This window comes from Microtus oregoni, unplaced genomic scaffold (genome assembly GCF_018167655.1).
Source record: "Microtus oregoni isolate MIOR12 unplaced genomic scaffold, Mior012 000003F_ref0000135, whole genome shotgun sequence".
Lineage (NCBI taxonomy): Eukaryota > Metazoa > Chordata > Mammalia > Rodentia > Cricetidae > Microtus > Microtus oregoni.
In genome coordinates this window covers 53115585-53141992 of record NW_024543062.1, presented here as the reverse complement: position 1 = coordinate 53141992, position 26408 = coordinate 53115585, and positions in this window count along the sequence as shown.

The window sequence follows — 26408 nt, the reverse complement described above, 5'->3', positions numbered from 1 at the left end:
TTGTGAGTTCATTTCTTTCCTTCCACATGCACATGGGTCCCGAAACTTGAATTCAGATCATCGGGCTTGTAGAGTAAGTACCTTTACCCACTGAGCCATTTTGCTATTGCCTACACAATTTTAAAAGAAAACTGATGTTAATGTAGGATGCAAATGCATGGGAAACATCTCAACTCAGTCTAGCCTTGTTTTTACTTAGTTTATAGGTTGTTTCACAGGGTTGTAATACAAAATTAATTTTGGTGTGTTTTGATTCAGCATATTGATTTATTTGTCTAATAAAAATGGATGAATTAACTATTTTTTTGTTAACACAGAGAAGGTGCTAAAGTCTTCCCTTTTAAAAAAATTTGTCAAGAAAAGGAAATGGAAAATTTTGCTGATTAATATTGATTTTGCAAAATTTACATTTCATTCATTATTTGAATAATTTAATTTCATTGCATATTTGTGGCATAAGGTATATATGCCACATGTAAGGCGTGCATGCCTGTGTGCATAGACACCAGAGGGAGACATCAGGAGGGCCTGTTTCCTCATTGTCAGCTTATTTTCGTCATACAGAATCTTTCCCTGAATACATAGCCAACAACCCCCAGTGATCCTTCTGATTCTATCTCTGACAGAGCTGGAGTTACAGATGTGTCCAGGGAGACACTAAACTTGTTACATGGATTCTGGACATTGCAACTCCTTTGTTAAGACTTTCAGAGGGACTCTTGAAAAGTGAATTCTGCCTCAGTTTGTCTTTGTGTGAAATGAAGTGTAGTGGTAATTATATAAGCTTGCCTCACTATCACACAGCATTTGAGAAAGGCAAGGAACTATGTCACACGGAAAGGGCTAGTTCTACAGAAATACGATGAAAACACAATGAAACAACTCAGAGGAACCTTGGAAAGCAGAGGCTTCCACTTGTCTATATGTTTGGGAAGCACTGATGGGTCTTTCATATAGTTAATTTCATCCTCATAACCCTAAGATGTGCTCATTTTCCATGGTTATATTACAGTAGAATTTTTTGTATGTGTGTTTTTAGACAGCAGCAAAAGATTTGTGGGAAGGGGTGCAAGGGGACCGTTAAATGAGCCCCTTCTAGACCTAGTGGACTGGTCTTCTTCTAAAATAACAAACACCATCTGTCAGACAGAATTTGTGTGAAGGAAGAATAATAACTTTTCATTTACTACATCCACCAGGAGAGCTGATAAATCTCCTCGAGGTCATGGGTATTTTTTGGAGTGGTTTCAATTTAGATTTTATTTGTGGAGATAGCTGTCAGGAGGAATGCAGGAAGCAAGTCAGTGGTGTGCCATCACAGTGCGGGCTGCTGACAGTACCCTGAGCAGACAGCGACTGTCTAACAGGTAAGGTAGCCCAAAATACAAAGGTCAGAGGGACACACAGTTGGAGCAATATTCCTGTGGGGCAAATATTAAGGACTTCTCAGGACTAAACATAGGAAACAACAAACTAGAAGTTATCTCATTCTGAGGCCCATTCTGAGCATGTGTAACTCAGAATGTTGATTCTTTGTTTTCAGGAAGTGAGTTTGCACAACATCGATGTTTAATAGTAGTTATGTGTGAGACAATGATCTCATATCATTATATGTTTCAGGGGTGGTACTTAGACCAATGTGCTGGGTGTCTGCCCTTGTAATGCTTATGGTGTAGTGGGCATGTCAGGCAGTCTGAGGAGTTAGTTCTAAGAATCAATGTGTCTATAGAATGTTCCACACTATGGTAACAATTCAGGTAAAGATCATTGTAGAATGTTTCTAGTAGGAGATAATATTTAGGCAGTATCTGAAAGATTAGGATAGCTTGTTTGGAGAACTGGTGTTCGAAAATCAGTGGATCTGGAGACAAGCAGAAAGGCACAAAACCACTCCTCACCAGCGCCCCTGTCATAATAGATTCAGAAACACATTTAGAATGGTGTTTATAATTCCCCCATCCTGGACGTTTCCCCTTAAGTTTTTCTAATCAAAAGAATTCTTATTTCAGTTATCAACTAGATTGGTGAGGGGTCATACAAACCACAAAGGTGGTCTTAGATATGCACAGAAAGTGGGGATGATGCCCTTAATATTTGTGGCTCAGGGAAACCATTTCTGTGAACATCACATATTTCTGTGCAGCAACACAGTTTTTTCCTGAAACGGGCAGATGCTTTTGTGACCTGGTTGGTTTCCCACGGCAGGCTGTGTCTCATTTGTGGGTCTGTATTTTGCAAATTATCTGATTGTCAGAGGTGGTTTAGAGTGTTCTCAAAACTCTGACTGTTAAGGGTAAATATCAAGTTAGTATGTTCTGAAAGGCTGCCCAGTTGAGGGCCAAATGTATTCAGCCAGAACTAATTAAAGTTTTGTGGAATACTTTCCAGCTTATGTTGAAGAAAATCACCAAGTGTAGTAATGTGTTAAGTAGATGTCTTATTTAAAATTGACAACTGACTATTTTTTTCATTGTGGATTTCCAGTTTACCTGACTAAAATTCATAACTATCACAAGCCACAAAACCTGTATTTTAACTTAACCAATATCTCAGGACTGGGGCTATCTTACTTTGTTTCCTGTTGCTGTAATAAAATACCATGAACAAAGCAACTTGGGCAGGAAAGGATTTATTTCAGCTTATAATTTCTGGTAATACACTATCACTGAAAGAATAAAGGGCAGAAACATGGAGGCAGGAACTGAAGCAGAAACCATGGAGAAATCTTATTTATTGGCTTACTACATATAGCTTTCTCAGTCTGTTTTCTTATATACACGAGGACCACCTTCCCAGTTGAAGCACCAACCATTGAGAGCTGAGCTCTTCCTCATCAATGACCAACAAAAAATGCATCATAGACTTATCCACAGGCCAATCTATTGGGGGAATTTTCTCTATTGAGTCACTCTTCGTGAATGACTCTAGCTTGACATAAAACTACTCAGCACAACTGAGCCCTTAGAAACTGACACACAAACTCTATAGACTTTCTCTTTTGCTTATCCCCAATATCTTGTATTGACATTACAATTTATAAGACAAATAACTTGAAATGTCCCACACTGTTTAAAAACTTAGGCTTTTAAAAAACCTAAAGTCTCTTTCACTTCTCAAAGCCCCTTCAAAATATTCTGAACATATCTTAAATATCCGGTCTCTCTAAAACTCCAAATTCTCTCCAAAACTCCCAATATCTTTAAATTTTCAGTGTCTAAAACACCCATAATCTTTCTAAAGCATCAACATTTCTTTACAAGTCCAAAATCTCTCAACTGTGGACTTCCATAAAATCAAAAGTAAGCTGTTTTCTTAATTCATGAAGGAAGAATCAGGGCACAGTCACAATCTGAACAAAGCAAAATCAAAGTGTAACCGTGAGAAATATCCAGTGCTTGGAATCTGGTCACTCACAGTCCTCTGGCATCCAGGGGCCTGGGACAGTTCCTCTTCCCCAGCTCGACCATTCCTGTTTCCTAGGCTCACGATGGCTTCACTATCATACAGATTGCTGTCCTTGGTGGTCATCATATGCTACTAACATCTCCAAAAGCTGGGGATCTCCACTGTACTGGGATTTCACTTTCCACCAACTTCCTCTCCTGAGGTCCCTTCAAAGACTGTAACCCTGCTACATGGTGCCACACTTCTTCGTCACTGGGAGTTTTCTCTGAAAGAGTAGCAAATCTCTTTAACCACTGAATCATTTCTCAATCCCCTGGCTTAGTTTGTTCTATACATAAAATGTAAATAAATATACATTGTTTTAACCTATCTCAACCTGTTTATTTCAAAGAAAAGGACCCACCCACACCATTTCCACACCCAGTTCAACTGTGTTGTCACAAATTCTAAGATGTCCATCCTTATTATGGATTAATCCTATCCTACTGTGTATATACTAGTGTTTTCTTTGCTCATCTGATGGTGAATACTCAGACTGGTTCCATTTCTTTTCTGCTTCAAATAATGCTGCAAATTATGGGAATTTAGATAGATATCTCTGATGTGCTCATTTTGTTTCCTTGGATATCTATCCAGGGATGCAATTTCTGATTCATAGTACTTCTAATTTTAGTTTTCTGAGGAACCTCCACATTGTTTTCTATAATAGTATATTAATTAACATGCACACTAACAGCAGGCAGAGATTGGATTTTCTATACATTCTCCCTGGAATGTGTGATCCTTTGCCCTTTTGATTATAGTTATCCTAATCGGTGAAAGGGATATCTCATTGAGATTTTGATTGCCCTAGTGATGAATAATTAGCATATTTTCTGGTTCTAGTCATTTTACATCTCTTTTTGAGAAGTGTGTATTTAGGTCTTTGGCTAATTTTTATGCCTTTTTAAAAAATTGCTTATTTTTTTGTGTGTGTTTATGTGTGTGTGTGTGTGTATATATACATATATATATATATATATTCATGTATGTACAGTGTATACTGAGACAGGAAGAGGTCACTGGACCTTGGAGCTGGAAGAGACACTTCTATACCATTGCAGTCTAAGCAGCTGTCACTGAAGAGACACTTCTATATCACTGTAGTCCTGAAAAACTGAGTATATGTATGTTGATATTTTTCTGTCTTCTGTTCCATTGAATTGCCTGTTTTTCTGCTAACACCATTACATTGCAGTTTCTGAGGCTTTGCATATTATGTTATGTATATATATTATGTGTACATAAGTATATTATGTAGTCTTGTGTTACCCAGTTCATTATTTTCTTTCACAGATTACTTCGGTTAATCTGAGTCTTTTGTACAAGGTTCAATTCAACTTTAAGATTTACTTTTCTTTCTAAATAAATACACTTTTGGTAGTTTGAGTGAAAAGTGACCCTCATGGGCTCATTTGTTAGAATGCTAGGTTCCCAGTTGATGGCACTGCTTGGGCAGGTCCCTGATGGCTGATAGCCTGGCCTCACATTCTGCTCAGGCACTGGCCATGTCTCCCCTTGTCCCTCTTCATACTCTCTTCTTTCTATAAGTGGAGAAATTTAATGAAAGAGCTTCTTCCCATGGTTAACATGACATGGCTTCCTGTCATGATAAACTCTCTCTATAACAGGAAGTAAAAATGAATTCATTCTTCCTTAGTTATTTTGGCTCAGTGTTTATTAAATGAAAAGTACTATGTAATATAGTATCATGTGCATTTTGTTCGACTTAGATTGACTCTCTAGGTTTTTTTGGATGATGTAATATTTTAAAAACATTAGATTTTCAAAACTGAATTTTTTTTTTTGATTTTTCGAGACAGGGTTTCTCCATAGCTTTTGGTTCCTGTCCTGGAACTAGCTCTTGTAGACCAGGCTGGCCTCCAACTCACAGAGATCCGCCTGCCTCTGCCTCCCGAGTGCTGGGATTAAAGGCGTGCTCCACCACCGCCTGGCTCAAAACTGAATTTTTAATGTGCTTTATTCTGTTTCACTCATCGCTCTATAATATTCAGGGCATAGCTATCTCTCATAGTCAAACTTGTTTATTCTACATTTTGTAGTTATCACAAAGATGAATGTTTTATTGATATCATTTTAAATATACCATTAATAGAGCATAGATATTTCATTGATTGTATATATTAATGCTATAGACTATAATAACTTCCTTAATTTTATTAATTTTAATGTATTTTGGTGGGATAATTATAGTTCCTCTGACCATTTTACTATAATTTTAAATGCATGTGTATATGTATATATATTTCTGCATGTATATCATATGTTCATGTGTGTGCAGGTATAAGTGAAGGTAAGAAAAAGATGTCAGACCCTTGGGCCTGGAATTATAGCTGCTTGTGAGCTTCTTGACTTGGATACTGAGATCTAAACTTGCGTCCTCTGGAAGAACAACAAGTGCTGTTAACCATTGAGCCAGCTCTCCATCTTCTCTATTTTAAGACTTAATTTTTTATTGACTTACTCTGTGTAATGCAATGCACCCAGCACACAAAAACAAAGCATTTTCTTTTTGTCTGGACATCTGCCAGGCCAATTCCCACTTCTCATGTTTTTTTTGTGTCCTTTATCTAGAACTCTCCATAACATGTAGAACTTTTTGTTAAATTTTTTTAGTACAATCTTTCCTCATTTTATATAGTTATTCCTGTTTGATGGAGGTGGGTCTTGTATCTATCTGTTGCTTTCATTGGTTAATTAATAAAGAAACTGCATGGCCTTTTATAGGACAGAAAATTAGGTAGGTGGAGTAGACAGAACAGAATGCTGGGAAGAAGGGAAGTGAGGCAGACGCCATGCCTCTCTTCTCCAAGCAGACGCTATAGCTTTCCTCACCAAGATGGACTCAGGTTAGGATCCTTCCTGGTGGGCCACCATCTCGTGGTGCTACAAAGATTGTTTGAGGTAGGTTAATCAAGATGTGAGAGTTGGCCAGTGAGAGGCTAGAGCTAATGGGCCAAGCAGTGTTTAAAAGAATACAGTTTCCATGTAATTATTTTGGGACATAAGCTAGCCAGGGAGCCAGGAGCCGGGGTGGCAGAATGCAGCTGCCGCTCACACTGCACCTGTTCCCACTCCCTCCCCTCCTTCTACCCCACTTACTCCCACCAACTCCATCCACTCCTCAGAAAGGGTAAGGTTTCCCATGGGTAGTCAAGAAAGTCTTATACTTCACTTCAAGGTATGGCCCAGGCCCTCCATCCACTATATCTAGGCTGATCAAAGTATCTCTCCAACAAGAATGTGGTCCAAGATGCTAGTTCAAACAGTAGGGATAAATCTTTGTCCCACTGTCAGTGGCCACACAGACTGCCCAAGCATCATAATTGGCACCCACATTCAGTGGTTCTAGTTGTTCCTATGCAGTTTTCCATGCTATCAGCACAGAGTCACAAAAAAAAAATCAGTAGCCCTCCTGTATAAGTATGACAAAGGGGATAAGAAAGAAATCAGAGAAACATCACCATTTACAACAGTCCCAAATAACATAAAATACCTTTGGAAACACTAACCAAAGAAGTGAAAGTCTTGTGTGATAAGAACTTTTAAGTTTTGAAGAAAGAAATTGTGGAAGATAAAAGAAAATCGAAAGATCACCCATGCTCTTGGATAGGTAAGATCAGCATAGTAAAAATGGCAATCCTACCAAAAACAATCTTTAGATTCAATGTAGTCCCCATCAAAATCCCAACATAGTTCTTCACTGATCACAAAAGAACAATACTCAACCTCATATGGAAAAACAAAAATCCAGAATAGCCAAAACAATCCTGTACAATAAAGGATCTTTGGGAGGCATCAACATTCCTGGCATCAAGCTCCATTATAAAGCTACAGTAATGATAGCAACTTGGCATTTACATAAAAACAGAGAGGTGGACCAATGGAATTGAATCAAAGACCCTGATATTAATTAATTAATTAATTAATTAATATTAACCAATGAACACCTAAGTTTTGGTAAAGAAGCTAAAATTATACAATGGAAAAGAGAAAGCATCTTCAACAAATAGTGCTGGCATAACTGTGTGTCAATATGTAGAAGAATGCAAATAGAGTCATATCTATCCCCATGCACAAAACTCAATCCCAAATGTAGCATATAATTCTTACCTGACACCTTTCCCTTTTTTCAAGAGTTTCCTGAGCCAGCCAATTTTTTTTTATCTAGTCATTTTTATTCCTTATAGATCCCTGCTCCCAAATCCTACTTAGTCACTTAATACTGTACATTAATTTTCTATAATAATGATACCAAATTAATGTTTTGTGATCTAGCATTGAATTCCATGATCTGCTCATGGTTTATTATACATAAACGCTTAAGCAACAAACCTCTGATTAGTGGCCTGGAGAGATGACTTGCTGCCAACTTGAGGACACAAGTTTGATTCTAGACTCCTTTGAAAAAGGAGAGAAGCAACTTCTGAAATTGCCCTCTGACCTCCACACACACACTGAGGCAAGTGAATTTTCACTCACATGTACATGCACACAAAAATATAATTAAAACTCTAGAAACAATCTCTGTACAAAGAAGTTGCTGTCCACTGAAAATGACTGTGTATGTTCAAATATATGTACTCAAACATCACAACATACACAAGTGCAATGTGAAATCCGGGTAATTTTTTTAGCATTCTGTGTGGGAGTGGGTATAAGTAGCACAACATTCTGTCTCTTTTCCTTCTATTAGCTGACATGTCTTCCCCACTGCTATAAAAGTAGACACAGACTAAACCGGTGGTTTGAGGAGAGCTATCTTATTTGCTCTAGATTCACACCTCTCCCTTAGATAGACTGACTAATCAATTTCAATTGTATTTCCAAGATCCCCTCTCTAATTATCCCTGTCCTGTTCACCTTCCAATGAATTTTGTACTTTCCTTCTGTCTAACCACATGCTTTGACCTGGGATATATTCATTTCCTTCTTTGGGACTCCAAGGAGAAAAAAAAATCACAAAAAATAAACTTTATTAACTTTTTGAAAGTCTGCATTTCTGTTCTCTTTCCCCTTAAATATATCAAATACTACCACCATTTTTCTGCTCTAACCCTTCAGAAGTCTGCAGAGGCAAATTAGTATGGGAAATCCTTCTGTATATTTGTTGCTTTTATTGGTTAATGAATTAAGAAACTACTTTGGCCTGTGATAGGGCAGAATAGAACTAGGCAGGAAAACTAAACTGAATGCTGGGAGAAAGAAGGCGGAGTCAAAGAGAAGCCATGGAGCTTCCAGAGGAGAAAGACATGAGTCACCAGCTGGAACCTTGATGGCAGGCCACAAGCCTCATGGTAAAATGTAAAATAATGTAAATAGGTTAATTCTAGACTTAAGAGTTAGCTAGCAATATGCTTAAGCTATCGGCCAAACAGTATTGCAAATAATATAGTTTCTATGTGATTATTTTGTGGTCTGGCAGCCAGGAAAGAACAAACAGCTTCCACCAACAATTGGCACAGCAATGTGGTTGGCTATATCTATGGAAAACCTGAGAAAGCTTAAACAGGAATTCTAGACACAAAAGAACAGAGTTAAGCATGGCTCTTTGGTAGCAGCATTTTCTCAAGTGGGCTAGAAGCAAGGAGAGGTACAATTCTTTTAAGAGAAGATTTCCTGACTCAGGTAACAGCAAAAATCATGGGGCTTCTTTAAGAAGGCTTCCTTGTACAGCAGCACACATGGTTTTGACTCTTTTAGGAGGTCCGGCTATAGAGTATTTAAATGGGAGTCTGTAAGTAGAGTGCTACAATTTGCTTAATGGCAACAGAGACTCACTGTGTGCCTAAAACTGGGGCAATATACATGGCTATCAGAGGCAGCGAACATGCCTCCACCATGTTGGACTGGGCAGAGCAAGCAGGTAGGGTTCTTTTGGCCCTAGTTATGTCTGCTTAGCATTTAAAAAATGGTGCTTCTGGTCAAAAGATAATTACAGATACACAATAATAAAGACAGATTCAGATTTTAAAAAAGACCTATAAATGGGTCACAGTATTGGATAAATGTATGTAGGCTTGGGAAAGAGAAGAATAAGAGTATTAAGAGTTATAAAAAGAAGTAAACCATTAAAAAATAAAGCAAAGTCTTTAAAGAGACAGAGTGCAGACAGCCATAGATTAAAAGGAGTAAAGAAAAATAAGCCACATAAAGACAAAAAAATACAGAGTCTGCTTTATGTATATTATTGTGTTTTCTTTGAATTTTTTGACTGTGAAGAAGGTAAACACAGAGAGACATTTTATTGTATGAAATGCTAAGTTAAACCAACATATATCTTTTAAGTGTATCATGAGTTCAGAATTTTGGTATAAGAACTTGTTGCTTTGGAAAAGAGGTTCTTCTTTAGTTTCCACAGAGCATGAGAACCTTTGAAATCCTTGCAGACTAATGTGGTTTGATGGACCAATACCCTCTGAAAGGTTGCTGTGAACATCTCCTAAAATTACTTCACCCAACCAAAAGAAGGAGGCAGTTTGGAGAGAACTATGCCCGAATTCCCAAATATTGTTTATAAATGTTTGTTTACATTTAAAGGGGGATATTTGATAGAGGTAGATACATTACATTGATTTGGAACTTGGTCTGTTGATACAAAATTGAGGTCAATTTTGTTTTGCATATATACATATATATGTATATATATATACATATACACACATATATTTCTGCCCTTGATTAAGGTATTGTATTTGGGCAGCTCTTTTAAAAATTTAATGTATAATTAAGAAATATATGTTAATAGATATTCATTTATAATAGTTAAGCTTGTAGTCATGATAGTTAGGTTTTCTAGATATATAGAGATATATTTCAGTTAGATAGACAATCTCAAAACTTTTCAAAGATCTACGGAATATGGCATTTAAAATATTTTAAAAACTTAGGACTTTTCATGACAATGAGACACATCTACTCCTGGCAGCAGCAGTAGCTTCAAGAGAAATATGGTCATCAAAGAGACTTTTTAGGGAGTTTGTTAACCATGTGGGCAAGAAACTGCTCTTGCCTGGACTGCTTGATGTTATGCTGTATTAATTAGACATGCAGGACTCACAGAAAAATGACTGCTGAACTTACTTTAAGGTAAGAATGTTCGTCGGGGTTCCTCCTTCATGAAGGAGTCTGCCAGAAATTCCGCAGAACACAAAAGAAAGCAACTTTTGGACTTTGCCCTTACAAGGCAGAAGAAATCTTCAAATTTCCTGCTTCATGGAAAAGTCTGCCTGATTCTATGGACCTGTAGGCTGTAAATGAATGCTCTAACAATGCAGAAGAACTTTGGATGACTGCCCAGGCAATGAGATGTCTCTGACAATTTTAGAGTTTTAGAATTTGCTTACAATGCATTTCCTGTTTACTTAGGTAATATTATATCCTTCTGGACTCTTTAATGGAGTTGAAGAATAACTTATGATTATAATTCTCTTTAGTTATGACAAAAGATAAAGTAGATATAAATTTTTGCTTGATAACTTTTGTTTTATGTAATTTTACTATGTTAAAGTTCAACCTTTCTTTTTATTTATACAGAAAATGGGAAATGGTGTGAGAAGTCCTTCTGTAAATATGTTGTTTTTATTGGTTAATGATTTAAAAGACTAATTTGGACTTTAATAGGGCAGAATAGAACTAGGCAGAAAATCTAAACTGAATGCTGGGAGAAAGAAGGCAGAGTCAAAGAGAAGCCATGGAGCTTCCAAAGGAGAAAGACACGAGCCACCAGCTGGAACCTTGCTGGTAGGCAACAAGCCTCATAGTAAAATATAAAATAATGGGAATGGGTTAATTCTAGATGAAAGAGTTAGCTAGCAATATACTTAAGTTATTGCTCAAACAGTATTGCAAATAATATAGTTTCTGTGTGATAATTCTGTGGTCTGGGCAGCCGGTTAGGAACAAATGGCTTCCGCCAACAGCAAATGCTATCCATGTGAAGTATCTCACAAAACTCCATGGACACCTTTTATTTCTCTGCCTTTAAACATATTTTTTCTCTTTAAAATATCCTTCTCTGTGGTGTTATGAACTCCTGGAGTATTATCCCAGCTCTCAGAAGAAGCTTTCTTTTCTCCTTATTCCTCTTATCCCAGAGGTTGGTGATTTGTTTTCATGCTTGTGTAATTTCACTGATCCCAAGTGATCACAACTGTCTCCCTGGTATTGCTCTGGCATAGTTCTATAGGGTTAACTACTTATTTTTCTTATCATGGTTAAAAGACGAATTCTCAACTCATCATGCCTTGTTCTTCCATCCAAAATAAATCTACTTATGATTACTATATTAGTTAGTATTACAAGGAACCTTTAATTAGGTAAGCAAAAAATCTCCTTAATCCATCTTGTGTCTTCATTTAATTTCCATTCCCTAAAGCTAACCAGTATCCTCAATTAATTTTAAATTATGCCACCTGAATGTCTTTCTGTTGCATTTTATGGGTTGGCAGTAAAATCAATTGCCCTGTAAACCTGTTGACCCAATGCTGATCCCTGAAATCCGTGGTTGCAGGAAAGAACTGACTCTTAGAAATTGACTTCTGATCTTCACATGTTTGCTGTGCCAAACATGTGTGCATGTGTACATACCCATACACTGAAATACTACATGAAATTTTGAAAGGATATTTTACTCTAATTATTCCAATAAATATCATAGGATCCTAATTTCTATATTATCAATGCACAGTCCCCAATAACATGAAATATGTGTCCTAAGCTTAAATTAGAACTCTATTTGAAATATCAATGTATAATAAGAACTTTAAAGGTTTTTTTAGATTGTATTTGATTTTAGAGAGTTCTTTATGAGCTTCAAAACTCTGTTAATTTGTTGGAATTGGAACAGTCAAGCATATACATACTAATTGAGTTGTCAGAAAGCCACCACTACTGAGTAGGCAAGATAGTTCAGCAGGTAAATTTGCCTGCTGTCAAACAAGATGTCCTGAATCATGTTTAATCCTAGAAATGATATGATACAAAAAGAAATTGTACTCACATAAAGTTTTATCTGACCTACACATATGCCCCCCACACACTGAATAAAATATAATTATATGCTGTTGAACTTAACTCAACCAATAGAAACAGTTTCCCCATGTGATTTTTGCCAAATCTCTATATTTATACAACACACATTTCGATGCTCAAATGGTTTAAATGACAATAAATTTATTATAAGAAGAAGGAAAGTTTACCTAATTTAAAAATTCTTCCTACTATTTATGAATTTATCTCATTGCAATTTGTAAATCCACTGAAATTTGACATTTTTATGACTGCTTTTGAAGTTGCTGAAATATTTGAAATCTTGGTTATACTCCTATTAGCCTCTTCCAAGAAAGATGAAGCCTTTTTTCCAGGGCATTATTCTTCTCATGGTTAGAGTTGTAGCTAACCAGAGCATACTGCTCAGTAAGTGATATTTGAATGAAAGTCTGGCTCCAGTGTCTTTTTTTTTTCTATCAAAAAATACTCTTTTAAAAATGTCTAATTCTGCCTGAATCATGTTTTACCCATTTTTCCTACTGCCATTTATTTATGATCAGTCTTCTTAGTTAACCCATGCTTGTGATTTAATATTTATTTGTTGATATATACCAAAATGTTTCATTGAGATAAACTGCAACCTTTCTGCATTATGTTCTAATAAATGTCTCCACACAAACGTCATTGTTTATGGGTCATAAATTTGAAGGCTGTGCTTTGTTGTGCACTGCTTTAGATTATTTGGGGTTACTTGTTCTGATGATGAAATACACTGCCTAAGAACTTGGTGTTAGGGCTGCTTGATGGCTCTGTGTGTAAAAGTGCTTGTTTTGTGATTTGCAAGAGCATGAAGATTTGAGTTTGTAACCTTTTGACCCATGTGAAAAGCTAGATTTTACTTCACACATATTATCCCACCACTCCAATGGGGAAATGGGAGGTGGAAGAAAAAAAATTCTGGAAGCTTGTGTGCATCTTGCATGAAGCATGAGAGAGAGTGGTCATGAAGGGAAACGCTGTCCCTGAACAAGATGGAAGGTGAGAACCAAATCCAGAATATTGTCCTCTGACATGCACACAAACAAACACATATACATACACATGCATTACAGTACACTAAATTGCAGGTTCACATTACAAAACATCATACATGCATACTTCAGACCACAACATGTGCTCACACTACACGTAGTGCAATTAATTTTAGCAATAAAAGTCCATTTATGAATTTTTTTCATGCCATGTTGGTGAATCTGCATTTTCCGAGTTTAATTATAAAGACTAATTTACATAACAGTGAGTCATGTAAAGGAGATCTTGACATAGTTAAATTTTTAATGGCCAGAATTGTCAAGCTAGTTCTTTAAATAGAGAGCACAAATATATTTGACTTCAATTAATTTTCGCTATCCAAATAATTGCTTCAGACCTATAAGCAGTAGAGTTCTGTGCTAGATATCTCGAGATCTGGCTGCAGTTGCCTAAAGTTTTTCTTCTGAAAAAATTTTAAGAATCACATTTTATAATTTTATTGGCATATAGGGGACTATAATTAGCCACAATTACCATGCTGCTTTTCTGATTTTATTATTGTTATTATTTATGACCTTTCATGTTAGTGTAGTATATATGTATATGGTATACGTGCATGTATCCATGAAGATGAATATCTTTCTATGTTTACAGGCAGAGACCAGAATAGAATGTCAGGTGTTCTGCTCCATCACTTTTTTTTTTTAGTCTGAAATTTATTTATTTTTTATTTTATTGAGAAAAGGAGAAAAAAAAAAAACAACTTTCCACCTCCTCCCAGTCTCCCATTTCCCTCCCCCTCCTCCCACCCTTCTCCCCCTCCCACCACTCCTCTCTCCCTCCCTCTCCAGTCCAAAGAGCAGTAAAGGTTCCCTGCCCTGTGGTAAGTCCTAGGTCCTCCCCCCTCCGTCCATATCTAGAAAGGTGAACATCCAAACTGGCTAGGCTCCCACAAAGCCAGCACATTACGTAGGTTGAAAACCCCGTGCCATTGTCCTTGGCTTCTCATCAGCCCTCATTGTTCGCCATGCTCAGAGAGTCCGGTTTTATCCCAAGCTTTTTCAGTCACAGTCTAGCTGGCCTTGGTGAGCTCCCAATAGATCAGCTCCACTGTCTCAGTGGGTGGGTGCACCCCTCGTGGTCCCGACTTCTTTGCTCATGTTTTCCCTCCTTCTGCTCCTCATTGGGACCTTGGGAGCTCAGTTCAGTGCTCCAGTGTGGGTCTCTGTCTATCTCCATCCATCACCAGATGAAGGTTCTATGATGATATGCAAGATATTTGTCAGTATTGCTATAGGATAGGGTCATTTCAGGTTCCCTATCCTCAGCTGCCCAAGGAACTAACTGGAGACCGCGGCTTGGGCACCTGGGAGCCACTCTAGGTTCAAGTCTCTTGCCAACCCTAAGGTGGCTCCCTTAACTAAGAATTGTGCTTCCTTGCTCCCCTATCCAACCTTCCTTTATCCCAATCCTCCTGTTTCCCCAAGTTCCCCCATCCTCCCCTTCTCCCTTTTCTCTCCCCATCTCCCCTTACCCCCAGCCCACCCCACCCCCAGGGATCCCAATTTTCTCCCTGGCAATTTTGTCTACTTTCCATAGCCAAGAGGACAACTATATGTTTTTCCTTTGGTTCACCTTCTTACTTAGCTTCTTTGGGATCACTAATTGTAGACTCCGTGACCCCTGTTTATGGCTAGAAACCAATTATGAGTGAGTACATCCCATATTCATCTTTTTGGGTCTGGGTTACCTCACTCAAGATAGTGTTTTCTATTTCCATCCATTTGCATGCAAAATTCGAGAAGTCATTGTTTTTTACCGCCGCATAGTACTCTAATGTGTAGATATTCCACACTTTCTTCATCCATTCTTCCATTGAAGGGCATCTAGGTTGTTTCCAGGTTCTGGCTATTACGAATAATACTGCTATGAACATAGTTGAACAAATGCTCTTGTCATATGATAGGGCATCTCTTGGGTATATTCCCAAGAGTGGTATTGCTGGGTCCAGGGGTAGGTTGATTCCGAATTTCCTGAGAAACCGAAACACTGATTTCCAAAATGGTTGCACAAGATTGCATTCCCACCAGCAATGGATGAGGGTACCCCTTCCTCCACAGCCTCTCTAGCAAAGGCTATCATTGGAGTTTTTTTTTTTTATTTTAGCCAATCTGACAGGTGTAAGATGATATCTCAAAGTTGTTTTGATTTGCATTTCCCTGATGGCTAAGGAGGTTGAGCATGACCTTAAGTGTCTTTTGGCCATTTGAACTTCCTCTGCTGAGAATTCTCTGTTCAGTTCAGTGCCCCATTTTTTAATTGGGTTAATTAGCATTTTAAAGTCTAGTTTCCTGAGTTCTCTATATATTTTGGAGATCAGACCTTTGTCTGTTGCGGGGTTGGTGAAGGTCTTCTCCCAGTCAGTAGGTTACCTTTTTGTCTTGGTGACAGTGTCCTTTGCTTTACAGAAGCTTCTCAGTTTTAGTAGGTCCCTTTTATTCAATGATGCCCTTAATGTCTGAGCTGTTGGGGTTACACATAGGAAGCGATCTCCTGTGCCCATCTGCTGTAGGGTACTTCCCACTTTCTCTTCTATCAGGTTCAATGTGTTCTGACAGATAGTGAGGTCTTTAATCCATTTGGACTTGAGTTTTGTGCATGGTGATAGATATGGCTCTATTTTCATTCTTCTACAGGTTGACATCCAGTTATGCCAGCACCATTTGTTGAAGATACTTTCTTTCTTCCATTGTATTCTTTTGGCTCCTCTATCAAAAATGAGGTATTCATAGGTTTGTGGGTTAAAATTCGGGTCTTCTATATGATTCCATTGGTCGACTTCTCTGTTTTTATGCCAGTACCACACTGTTTTCATCACTATAGCTCTGTAATAGAGTTTGAAGTCAGGGATGGTAATGCCTCCAGACAATCCTTTATTGTATAGGATTGTTTTGGCTATCCTGGTTTTTTTGTTTTTCCATATAAAGCTGATTATTGTCCTCTCAAGATCTGCGAAGAATTTTGATGGGACCTTGATGGGGATTGCGTTGAATCTATAAATTGCCTTTGGTAGAATTGCCATTTTTACTATGTTGATCCTCCCAATCCAACAGCAAGGGAGGTCCTTCCATTTTCTGGTATACTCCTCAGTTTCTTTCTTCAATGCCTTAAAGTTCTTGTCAAATTGATTTTTCACTTCCTTGGTCAGAGTTACCCCAAGATATTTTATGCTGTTTGTGGCTATCGTGAAAGGTGAAGCTTCTCTGATTTCCCTCTCTGCTTCCATATCCTTTGTGTATAAGAGGGCAACTGATTTTTTGGAGTTGATCTTGTATCCTGCCACATTACTAAGGGTGTTTATCAGCTGTAAAAGTTCTTTGGTGGAGTTTTGGGGGTCGCTTATGTATTGTATCTTGCCACATCACTGAAGGGATTTATCAGCTGTAGGAGTTCTCTGGTAGAGTTTTTAGGGTCACTTATATACACTATCATATCATCTGCAAATAAAGAAAGTTTCACTTCTTCCTTTCCAATTCGAATCCCCTCGATTCCATTATGTTGTCTTATTGCTATTGCTAGAACTTCCAGCACTATATTGAAGAGGTATGGCGAGAGTGGACAGCCTTGTCATGTTCCTGAGTTTAGTGGGATGGCTTTAAGTTTCTCTCCATTTAATTTGATGTTAGCTGTCGGCTTGCTGTATATAGCTTTTATTATATTTAGGTATGACTGTTTTACCCCTAAACTCTCCAATACTTTTATCATAAAGGGATGTTGAATTTTGTCAAATGCTTTTTCAGCATCTAATGAAATGATCATATTTTTTTTTCTTTCAGTTTATTTATATGCTGGATTATATTGATAGATTTTCATATGTTGAACCAGCCCTGCATCCCTGGGATGAAGCCTACTTGATCATAATGGATAATTTTTCTAATGTGTTCTTGGATTCAGTTTGCCAGTATTTTGTTGAGGATTTTTGCATCGATGTTCATGAGTGAGATTGGTCTATAAATTTCTTTCTTGGTTGAGCCTTTGTGCGGTTTTGGTATCAGAGTAACTTAGCTTCATAAAAGGAATTTGGCAATGCCTTTTCTGCTTCTATATTGTGAAATACATTAAGGAGTATAGGTATTAGGTCTTCTTGGAAGTTCTGGTAGAATTCCGCATTGAAACCATCTGGTCCTGGGCTTTTTTTGGTAGGGAGATTTTTGATAACCTCTTCTAATTCTTCGTGACTAACAGGTCTATTTAGATTGTTCACCTGGTCCTGGTTTAACTTTGGTATATGGTATTTATCTAAACAAGTGTCCATTTCCTTTACATTTTCCAGTTTTGTGGCATATAGGCTTTTGTAGTAAGATCTAATGATTCTCTGAATTTCCTCTGTGTCTGTGGTTATGTCCCCCTTTTCATTTCTGATCTTATTAATTTGCAAATTCTCTCTGCCATTTGGTTAGTTTGGATAGGGGTTTGTCAATCTTGTTGATTTTCTCCAGGAACCAGCTTTTTGTTTCATTGATTCTTTGTATTGTTTTCTGTGTTTCTATTTTGTTGATTTCAGCCCTCAGTTTGATTATTTCCAGTCTTCTACTCCTCCTAGGTGAGTTTGCTTCTTTTTTTTCTAGAGCTTTCAGGTGGGCTGTTAAGTCTCCAATGTGAGCTTTCTCTGTTTTCTTTAAGTGGGCACTTAGTGCTATGAACTTTCCTCTTAGGACTGCTTTCATAGTGTCCCATAAGTTTAAGTATGTTGTTTCTTTATTTTCATTGAATTCCAGGAAGACTTTAATTTCTTTCTTAATTTCTTCCTTAATCCAGGTATTGTTCAGTCGTTGACTGTTCAGTTTCCATGAGTTTGTAGGCTTTCTGGGGGTAGCATTGTTGTTGAATTCTAACTTTAATCCATGGTGATCTGATAAGACACAGTTGGTTACTAATATTTTTTTGTAACTGTGGATGTTTGCTTTGTTACCGACTATGTGGTCGATTTTTGAGAAGGTTCCATGAGCTGCAGAGAAGAAGGTATATTCTTTCCTATTTGGGTGGAAAGTTCTATAGATGTCTGTTAAGTCCATTTGATTCATTACCTCCATTAATTCTCTTATTTCTCTGTTAGGTTTCTGTCTGATTGACCTGTCCATTAGTGAGAGAGGAGTGTTGAAGTCTCCTACTATTAGTGTGTGCGGTTTGATGGCTGCCTTGAGTTTTAGCAATGTTTCTTTTATGTATGTGGGTGCTTTTATATTAGGGGCATAGATGTTCAGGATTGAGACTTCATCCTGATGAATTGTTCCTGTTATGAGTATAAAATGCCCCTCTCCATCTCTTTTGATTGATTTAAGTTTGAAGTCTACTTTGTTAGAGATTAGTATGGCCACACCTGCTTGTTTCTTAGGTCCATTTGCTTGATAAGCCTTTTCCCAGCCCTTTACTCTGTATAGGTGCCTGTCTTTGTGGTTGAGGTGTGTTTCTTGTAAACAGCAGAATGTTGGATCCTGTTTTCGTATCCAATCTCTTAGCCTGTGCCTTTTAATAGGTGAGTTAAGTCCATTGACATTAAGTGATATTAATGGCCAGTGGTTGTTAACGCCGGTCATTTTTTTAGTAGTAGAGTTTGTGTGTTTCCCTTCTTTGATTTGTGTTTGTGAAGGGTCTCTAGATGTCTGAGTTATTGTGGTCATGGTTGGACTCCTTGGTTAGTGATTTTCCTTCTATTACTTTCTGTAAGGCTGGATTTGTGGCTGCGTATTGTTTAAATTTGTTTTAATCCTGGAAAATTTTATTTTCTCCATTTATAGTGAATGAAAGCTTGGCTGGGTATAGTATTCTGGGCTTGCATCCATGGTCTCTTAGTTTCTGCAGTACATCTATCCAGGACCTTCTGGCTTTCATGGTTTCCATGGAGCAGTCAGGTGTAAGTCTGATAGGTTTACCTTTATAAGTAATTTGGCCTTTTTCCTTTGTAGCTCTTAATATTCTTTCCTTATTCTGTATGCTTTGTGTTTTGATAATTATATGGCGAGGGGATGTTTTTTTTTTTATCCAGCCTATTCAGTGTTCTGTATACTTCTTACACCTTCATAGGTATATCTTTCTTTAGGTTGGGAAAGTTTTCTTCTATAATTTTATTAAATATATTTTCTGGACCATTGAGCTGCACATCTTCTCCTTCTTCTACTCCTATTATTCTTAGGTTTGGTCCTTTTATTGTGTCCCATATTTCCTGAATGTTTTGTGCTGAGAGTTTGTTGGATTTGCTGTTTTCTTTGATCAGTGTGTTTATTTTCTCTATGGTATCTTCAGAATCTGAGATTCTTTCTTCTAACTCTTGTATTCTGTTGGTTATGCTTGTTTCTGTAGACTCTGTTTGTTTACTTAAATTTTCCATGTCCAGCCGGCCCTCTGTTTGTGTTTTCTTCTTTGCCTCCATTTCAGTTTTCAAGTCTTGAACTGTTTCCATTATCTGTTTGATTGTTTTTCCTTGGTTTTCTAGGGCATCACTCACTGATTTATTCAATTCTTCAAACTTTCTGTTATATTTCTCATCCATTTCTATAAGGGCGTTTTTTACATGCTGTTTAAGGGCATCAATCACTTTCATGAAGTCAATCTTTTCTACTTCTTCTTGATTAAGGTGTTCATGTCCTCTGTTGTGAGGTCGCTGGTTTCTGGTGGCTTCATGTTGCTTTTCAGCTTGTTGGACGAATTCTTGCCTTGGCGTCTGCCCGTCTCTTCTTCCAAATGCTCCCTTATGGATCTTCTTTTACCGGATCAGGTCTCTTTGCCTACCCAACGCTGGCTCTCCCCAACGTTGGCCCTCCTGGCGCTGAGAGATCAGGTCTCCGTGCTGGTTGGGCAGCTCGCAAACAAAGTGCCTACCCTGCTTGGTGCAGGCAGGCCATAGAAACAAAGAAACTCCTGCCAGCTTGGGTGCCCCGAGGATTCGGACCCAGTGCCCAGACAGGCTGGGCTGGGTGATGTTATGTGCCGAAAGAGGGTGGTGGGGCCGAACTGGGGAGGGTTCTGGATGGAAACTGGGTGGGCTATGAAGAAAAAGGCTGTATGCAGGGAGTAGAGGCCCTGCAGAGAGCCCAAGAAGGATAGGGGGCCAAGGAACCTCTGAGCTCCCCTTCACAGGCTGGCCTGCTCCATCACTTTCTACAGTATTCTTCTGAGAGTGGGTGTCTGATTAAACCTGGAACTAGGCTGTCAGCGAGACCCACCCCAACTGCACAGTCTTATGGACTGGGACACTGAACAGAACACAAAGGAGAATGAGAGCTGAGCACCAGAATTCACCTCTCTCTTTTGCCTGACTGCTGACGCAGTGTGGCATGCTCCTACTGCCATGTCTTCCTTATCAGGATGGACTGTATCCTCATCTGTGACCCAAAATACACCTTCCTTTCCTAAGCTTGTCCATTTCCATGCTATTTGTTTTAAATCAGAGAAAGGAGAGAAGTAACTAATACAGCCCAAAATGTAAAATACATTTTAAAAATTATAAAATATATTCATCTTTCCCTATCTCGCATACTTTCTGACATAATTTGCAGGAAAAATAATTATCAATTCACTATATTACCAATAATTTAAATCACAGCTTTTATAGAGATAACATAAAGCTTGATTCAAGTTTTGATTGGAGTTATGAATGCATCTTTAAGTACATGTTTATTTTAATACTATGAAAGTGCAAGAAAGTGTAGTTTAGAACAAAAATCATTTTCCAGGAAGATTTGCATAGCTCTAGTTGCAGATGTACTGCTAAATGCCACGGTGAAAATCAGCAACTAATTCATTCACAACTGCTTTGAGATAAAAATGAGAGGAATTGGAACAGAGGTTTGTCTGTTCAGGCTCTAGTGATAGTTCATTGGTTTAGATCATCATACTTTAATGATTCTCTGGAATATGCAAGAAATAAGACAACATTGAAAGCTTAGGTCTTATTGCTACTTATAACTGAGTTATCACATTGTCCTTTTCGTGAGAGGAATGTGGGTTTACTGGATATCCAAGCGTTAATAGAAATTTCTTAATTAGAATCTTCTACGAGTTTGGAGAAGCTGTGTGAAAAGAGGATGGGCCTTCCATTTATACAATGTCAGCTTTCCTGGTAGGCCTCCTAGGGCTGGACTTCAGGCAGTCATCTTACAGAAACCTCCCCAACTACTATTCCATTCTGCAGCTACTTTCTGGACATGACAGAGCTGTGTAATGCAGGAAGTTACACATCAATGATTACCTGCCCAATATGTACACTAGACTAGGACCTTCGACCTTTCATTGTAGGTAGAGGAGAACTTATAAGACTTGCCTCTCCCTGAAGAGTTACAGAGAGTTAATAGTGGTTGTAGAAGGAGGAGTCATATTCTTCAATAGCCTCTGGTAAATTTTCCTTAATTAATGTGAGGTTCCTCTCTGTATGCTGTGAATATGCTTTATTACCCTTGGTTAATAAAGAAACAGTTTAGGGCCAATGGCTAAGCAGAGTAAAGCTAGACAATAAATCCAGAGATATACAAAGAGTAGGCAAAGTCAAGGAGATGCCATGTAGCTGCCGGAGGAGACCGATGCCAGAATTTTTCTGGTAAGCCATAGCCTCATGATAATACACAAATCAATGGAAATGAGTTTATTTAAGATACAAGAGTTAACCAGGGAGATGCTTGAGCTATTGGCAAAAGAGTGTTGTAATTAATATTGTTTTGTGTGATTATTCAGGTCTGAGTGGTCAGGAATGTAAGAGCAGTCTTCATTTACACTCACTGATCTAATGCAGTAGACTGAAAACAACCAGATAGTCTAAAAGACATGAAAATAACAGACCATTTGGTAGGATAAAGGGTTGAGGGTGATGTTGGAGATAAGAGAGGGTAATGGGAGAGGATATGGTCAAACTTGTGTGTGCACATGTTGATGCATGCTTGCACGTATGTGGGCTCACATGTGTGGACATATGATAATATGTGTACACATGGTTGTGGAGACCCAAATCCATTCTAGACCTTTTCCTCTCTTACTAATTGAGGCAAGGTCTCTTAGTAAATCTCTGAGCTCACTGGTATGGTGATTCTTGATTGATCCGTTGCTCCATGGGTGCCTGTTTCTGCCTCCCCGAGCTAGAAGTACAAGCAGGACACTAAATCCACATGCCACTTTATGTGAGTTCTGAAATTCTGAATGTCAATCTTCATACTTACAGGGTAAGTGCTTTAACCTCTGATCCATTCCCCCCAGCCCATGGCATCCTTTCTGAAAAGCCCATTTTGATATCGATCGGGAATGCTGTCTGTATTGATGAGCTGCAGAATATTATAGGATGGTACAACTTTCAGATAACCAGAAGATCATGTTTTCTCTGGAAGGTTAAATTTTATCCCTTATTTAATATTCCACTTGAGCATTAGGATTTTCTTTTGCTCTCTTGTTGGAAACATAGAAATAGCAAATTTCTTAAACCTTGCAACCACACAACACAAAAAGCACAGAGATTGTTCTGCTAGAAATCACTCCATGATTAAAAAAAAATTCAGAATAATGTTGATCAACTGATGTCATCAGTGATGACTCAGGACTTAGGACAGAGTAGCGGTATAATAGAAAGTGACATAGTGGTTCTATAATCTCAGAATTGCTTGCTAATAGCACGAGAAAAAGTTAATATACAGCAACGTATCACCTTTCAATATAGTTAAAACAGGAATGATCTAAGTCCTCTTACCTGCAAGAGGATCAAATGTTAAAGTATTGAACTGTCATCTTTTACTTATTTCTTTATGGTTTAAAGCAAGATTTGGGTTTAATAAAGATGTTTTAGTGTAAGACGAAGCATGAGTGTTAAGAGAAAGGCGTCATAGAATCAACAATATGTTGAGGAAATGGGTGTGGTCTCCTCAGAGAAGTCATGGAAAGTAAAGTATACCTAGATTTAGATGTCAACCTTTCAAAGAGTCAATCTGATTATTTTAAAATTATCACAAATTCATAAAAACATGAAATTCATTCATATTCGTTCTATGACATATAATCAGTGAATGTATTTTATAATGTTTAAATCAGATTAACAATATCTCCTCACCATTTATTTGAAGTGAGAAATTTCAGACTTGGGAAGTAAAGAAATGTCTGCATTTTAGGAGAGTGACTTTCTCTTTCAGAGGACTAGACTTGAACACCCAGCACCCTTCTCAGAGGAGCTCACAATAACCTTTCAGTCTGGCTTCAGAAAATCTGACATTTTTCAGACTCCATGAGGATACACACACACACACACACACACACACACGCACATACACATACACAAACACACATGTACACACACATACATGCACACATACAAATAAATATAACATCTTTTTTGAATGGCAAAGTCTAGATTTTTGAAATATGCAATGCATTCTTATTGTTGATCTGAGATAGATCAGCACAGCACAGCTTCTTATGCTTCCAGACATGTGATGTATCAGGTGACTACCAACCCTCTCTCAATTTCCAAAGACAAAGACTTGATTAGATCCGCAGACACGCACTACCAGGCTACTCATCTTTCTGTGTCTTTACCTAAAATATGACCTTCCATTCCATCCATGTTTTGGCAAATATCATGATTGGCTAAAGCTATTCCTTGTTTTGTTTTTTATTATTCTGAGTACAACATGTCTAGTTTTATATCATATGAGTAAGCTCTCTTTACTAGCTGCCAGAAAGTATACTTGCAGTTTTACTCCAGATTTGCTTTGAGAAAGTGTTTCTATAATATTTGAGCATGTCACTTCTTTTTCACACAGAGGAGCATACTTAGATTCCTCCTAAAACCAAAAACTTCACAGCAGTAAATGCTTGAAATGACAGTAAGTCAGACACATAGCAGGATTCCAAGTGGTCTTTGAACAGTTTAATAGACAGTTTAAAATGTTTTCAATGTCCTGATCATAAATTGAGGTTTTCCAGCTAAGATATAAATTGAATTAAAAGGTAACAAAATCTATAAGATTTGAAAAGCAATTTTTCAAATAATTCTAGCAAAACTAATGAGAGTGTTTCACATTTTTTTCACTCACTAACCATACCAACAGTGCAATTAACAATTAAGTCAAGCAAAAGTGCTCAGCTTACATTTATCCTGATGCCAAGAAATGTACAGCTTCAGGGCCAACCACTACTACCAGATATATAGGCTTTCAGAAAACTGAGTTAGGCCAGTCACCAGTTTTAGCTAAGATATATTTGGAACACTAGGAAGTGATCATTCATCTACAATAATATGAAGTAATCTTTTTGAAAGATAAAGTTTAATAGGATACTCCTGACACAAACACCAGAGGGACAACAGATGTGTCAGTTTAAGGTGTCAAACATTTCACTTTAGCTACTTTGGGTGCATGCTCTTAAACATGAAATTTTGTTATCTTTCCCTGAGCAGGGAGCTCCTGTCATGTCAGCAACTGTATAATGATAAAGGAGACTTAGTGAAATGTTTTTATTTATAATAAATGTTGCAGTACTTGCTTAGAATGTCCACAGACTTGTGGAACTTGGAGCTATCCATGCATGCAATAGCTGTAGTTATTTTCTAAGGATTTATTTTATTTACTTATATGTGTATGTCTCTGTGTATACAGGTATGTGTATGTGTGTGTATGTGTGTGTATGTGTGTGTATGTGTGTGCACGCACGCGCACATGAGCATGCGTGTGCTTGTGCTCATGCAGAGGAAAGAATAAGCATCAGATCCCCTAGAAACTGGAGTTACATATTATTGAAAGCCACTCGATATAGATTCATTGGACTGAGCACCAATTTCTGGGAAAGGACCAAGTGTCTTTAACAGCTGATCTGTCTCTCCAGTTTCCAACATTATTATCCATAGATTCCTAAATGTCAGAAATCAAATGGATGGATGATGAGACACACCCTTTTGTGTGCTGGTTGCCACTTCTGCTCATGGTACAGCCTACTTCTACAAAGTGTTACATGTGAAGATATGACTCCTTCATTTTACTTTGTGTGATGTAAGGATAAATCACAAAATCTGAACTGTTTCTCTGTGCATACAGGGGAGATTGTGAGGGAAGAGTGTAGAGGCAGAGAGTAAATAGTGCCAGTGAGGGAGGAGGGTAGGGAGGCAGACAGCTATTGGCTCTGCCCTTGTCGTCAGCACTGGAGGTTCCCTGTTGCTTCACATAGCTATGGACTTCTCTGTTTCTCCACTTTATATCTTTCACCAATGATGTATAATAACTCCACTGTTTGGGGGTATTGCTCTATGAGATTTTATTTTTATTTCAATGCCTGTGTGTCTTTACACATGCGTGCAGGTATCTGTGGAGATGTAGTTACAGATGGTTGTGAGCCTCCTGACATAGGTGCTGGGAGCCTAACTCTGGTCTTCTGGAAGAGCAGAAAGCACTCTTAACCACTGAGAATCATCTCTCCAGTTTTGATACTGTTTTATCTATGTCACTCTTGTATTCTTCAACTTCATTGATGTTTAATCATACTTAATAAATCATATTTTATTCTAATCAAATTTGGTTTGGTTTGGGAATTTCTTTATCTATAGTAATAACATAGTGCTATCTTTTTTTCTAATTTGGGTATCCCTCATTTCTTTGGTCTGATTGCTCTGGTGAGGGCTTAAAGGATTCCATTAAGTAAGTCCTCTTATTCTAATCCCTGTAGAGAAAGTTTTACTCTTTCCCCCATTTGGTAGCTTATTTTAAGTGTTCTTTACATTTTTTTTAAATCATTTATATGTGTATGTTTATGTGTCTGTTTGTGATGTGTCAGAGTGCAGGTTCTTGCAAGATAAAGATAAGGGGCAATCCTTCATCAGAGAAGTTTTTCCTACAGCGGATGAGAATAAAGACAGAGACCCACAGCCAGTCATTATGCCGAGAGTGAGAGTCATGGAA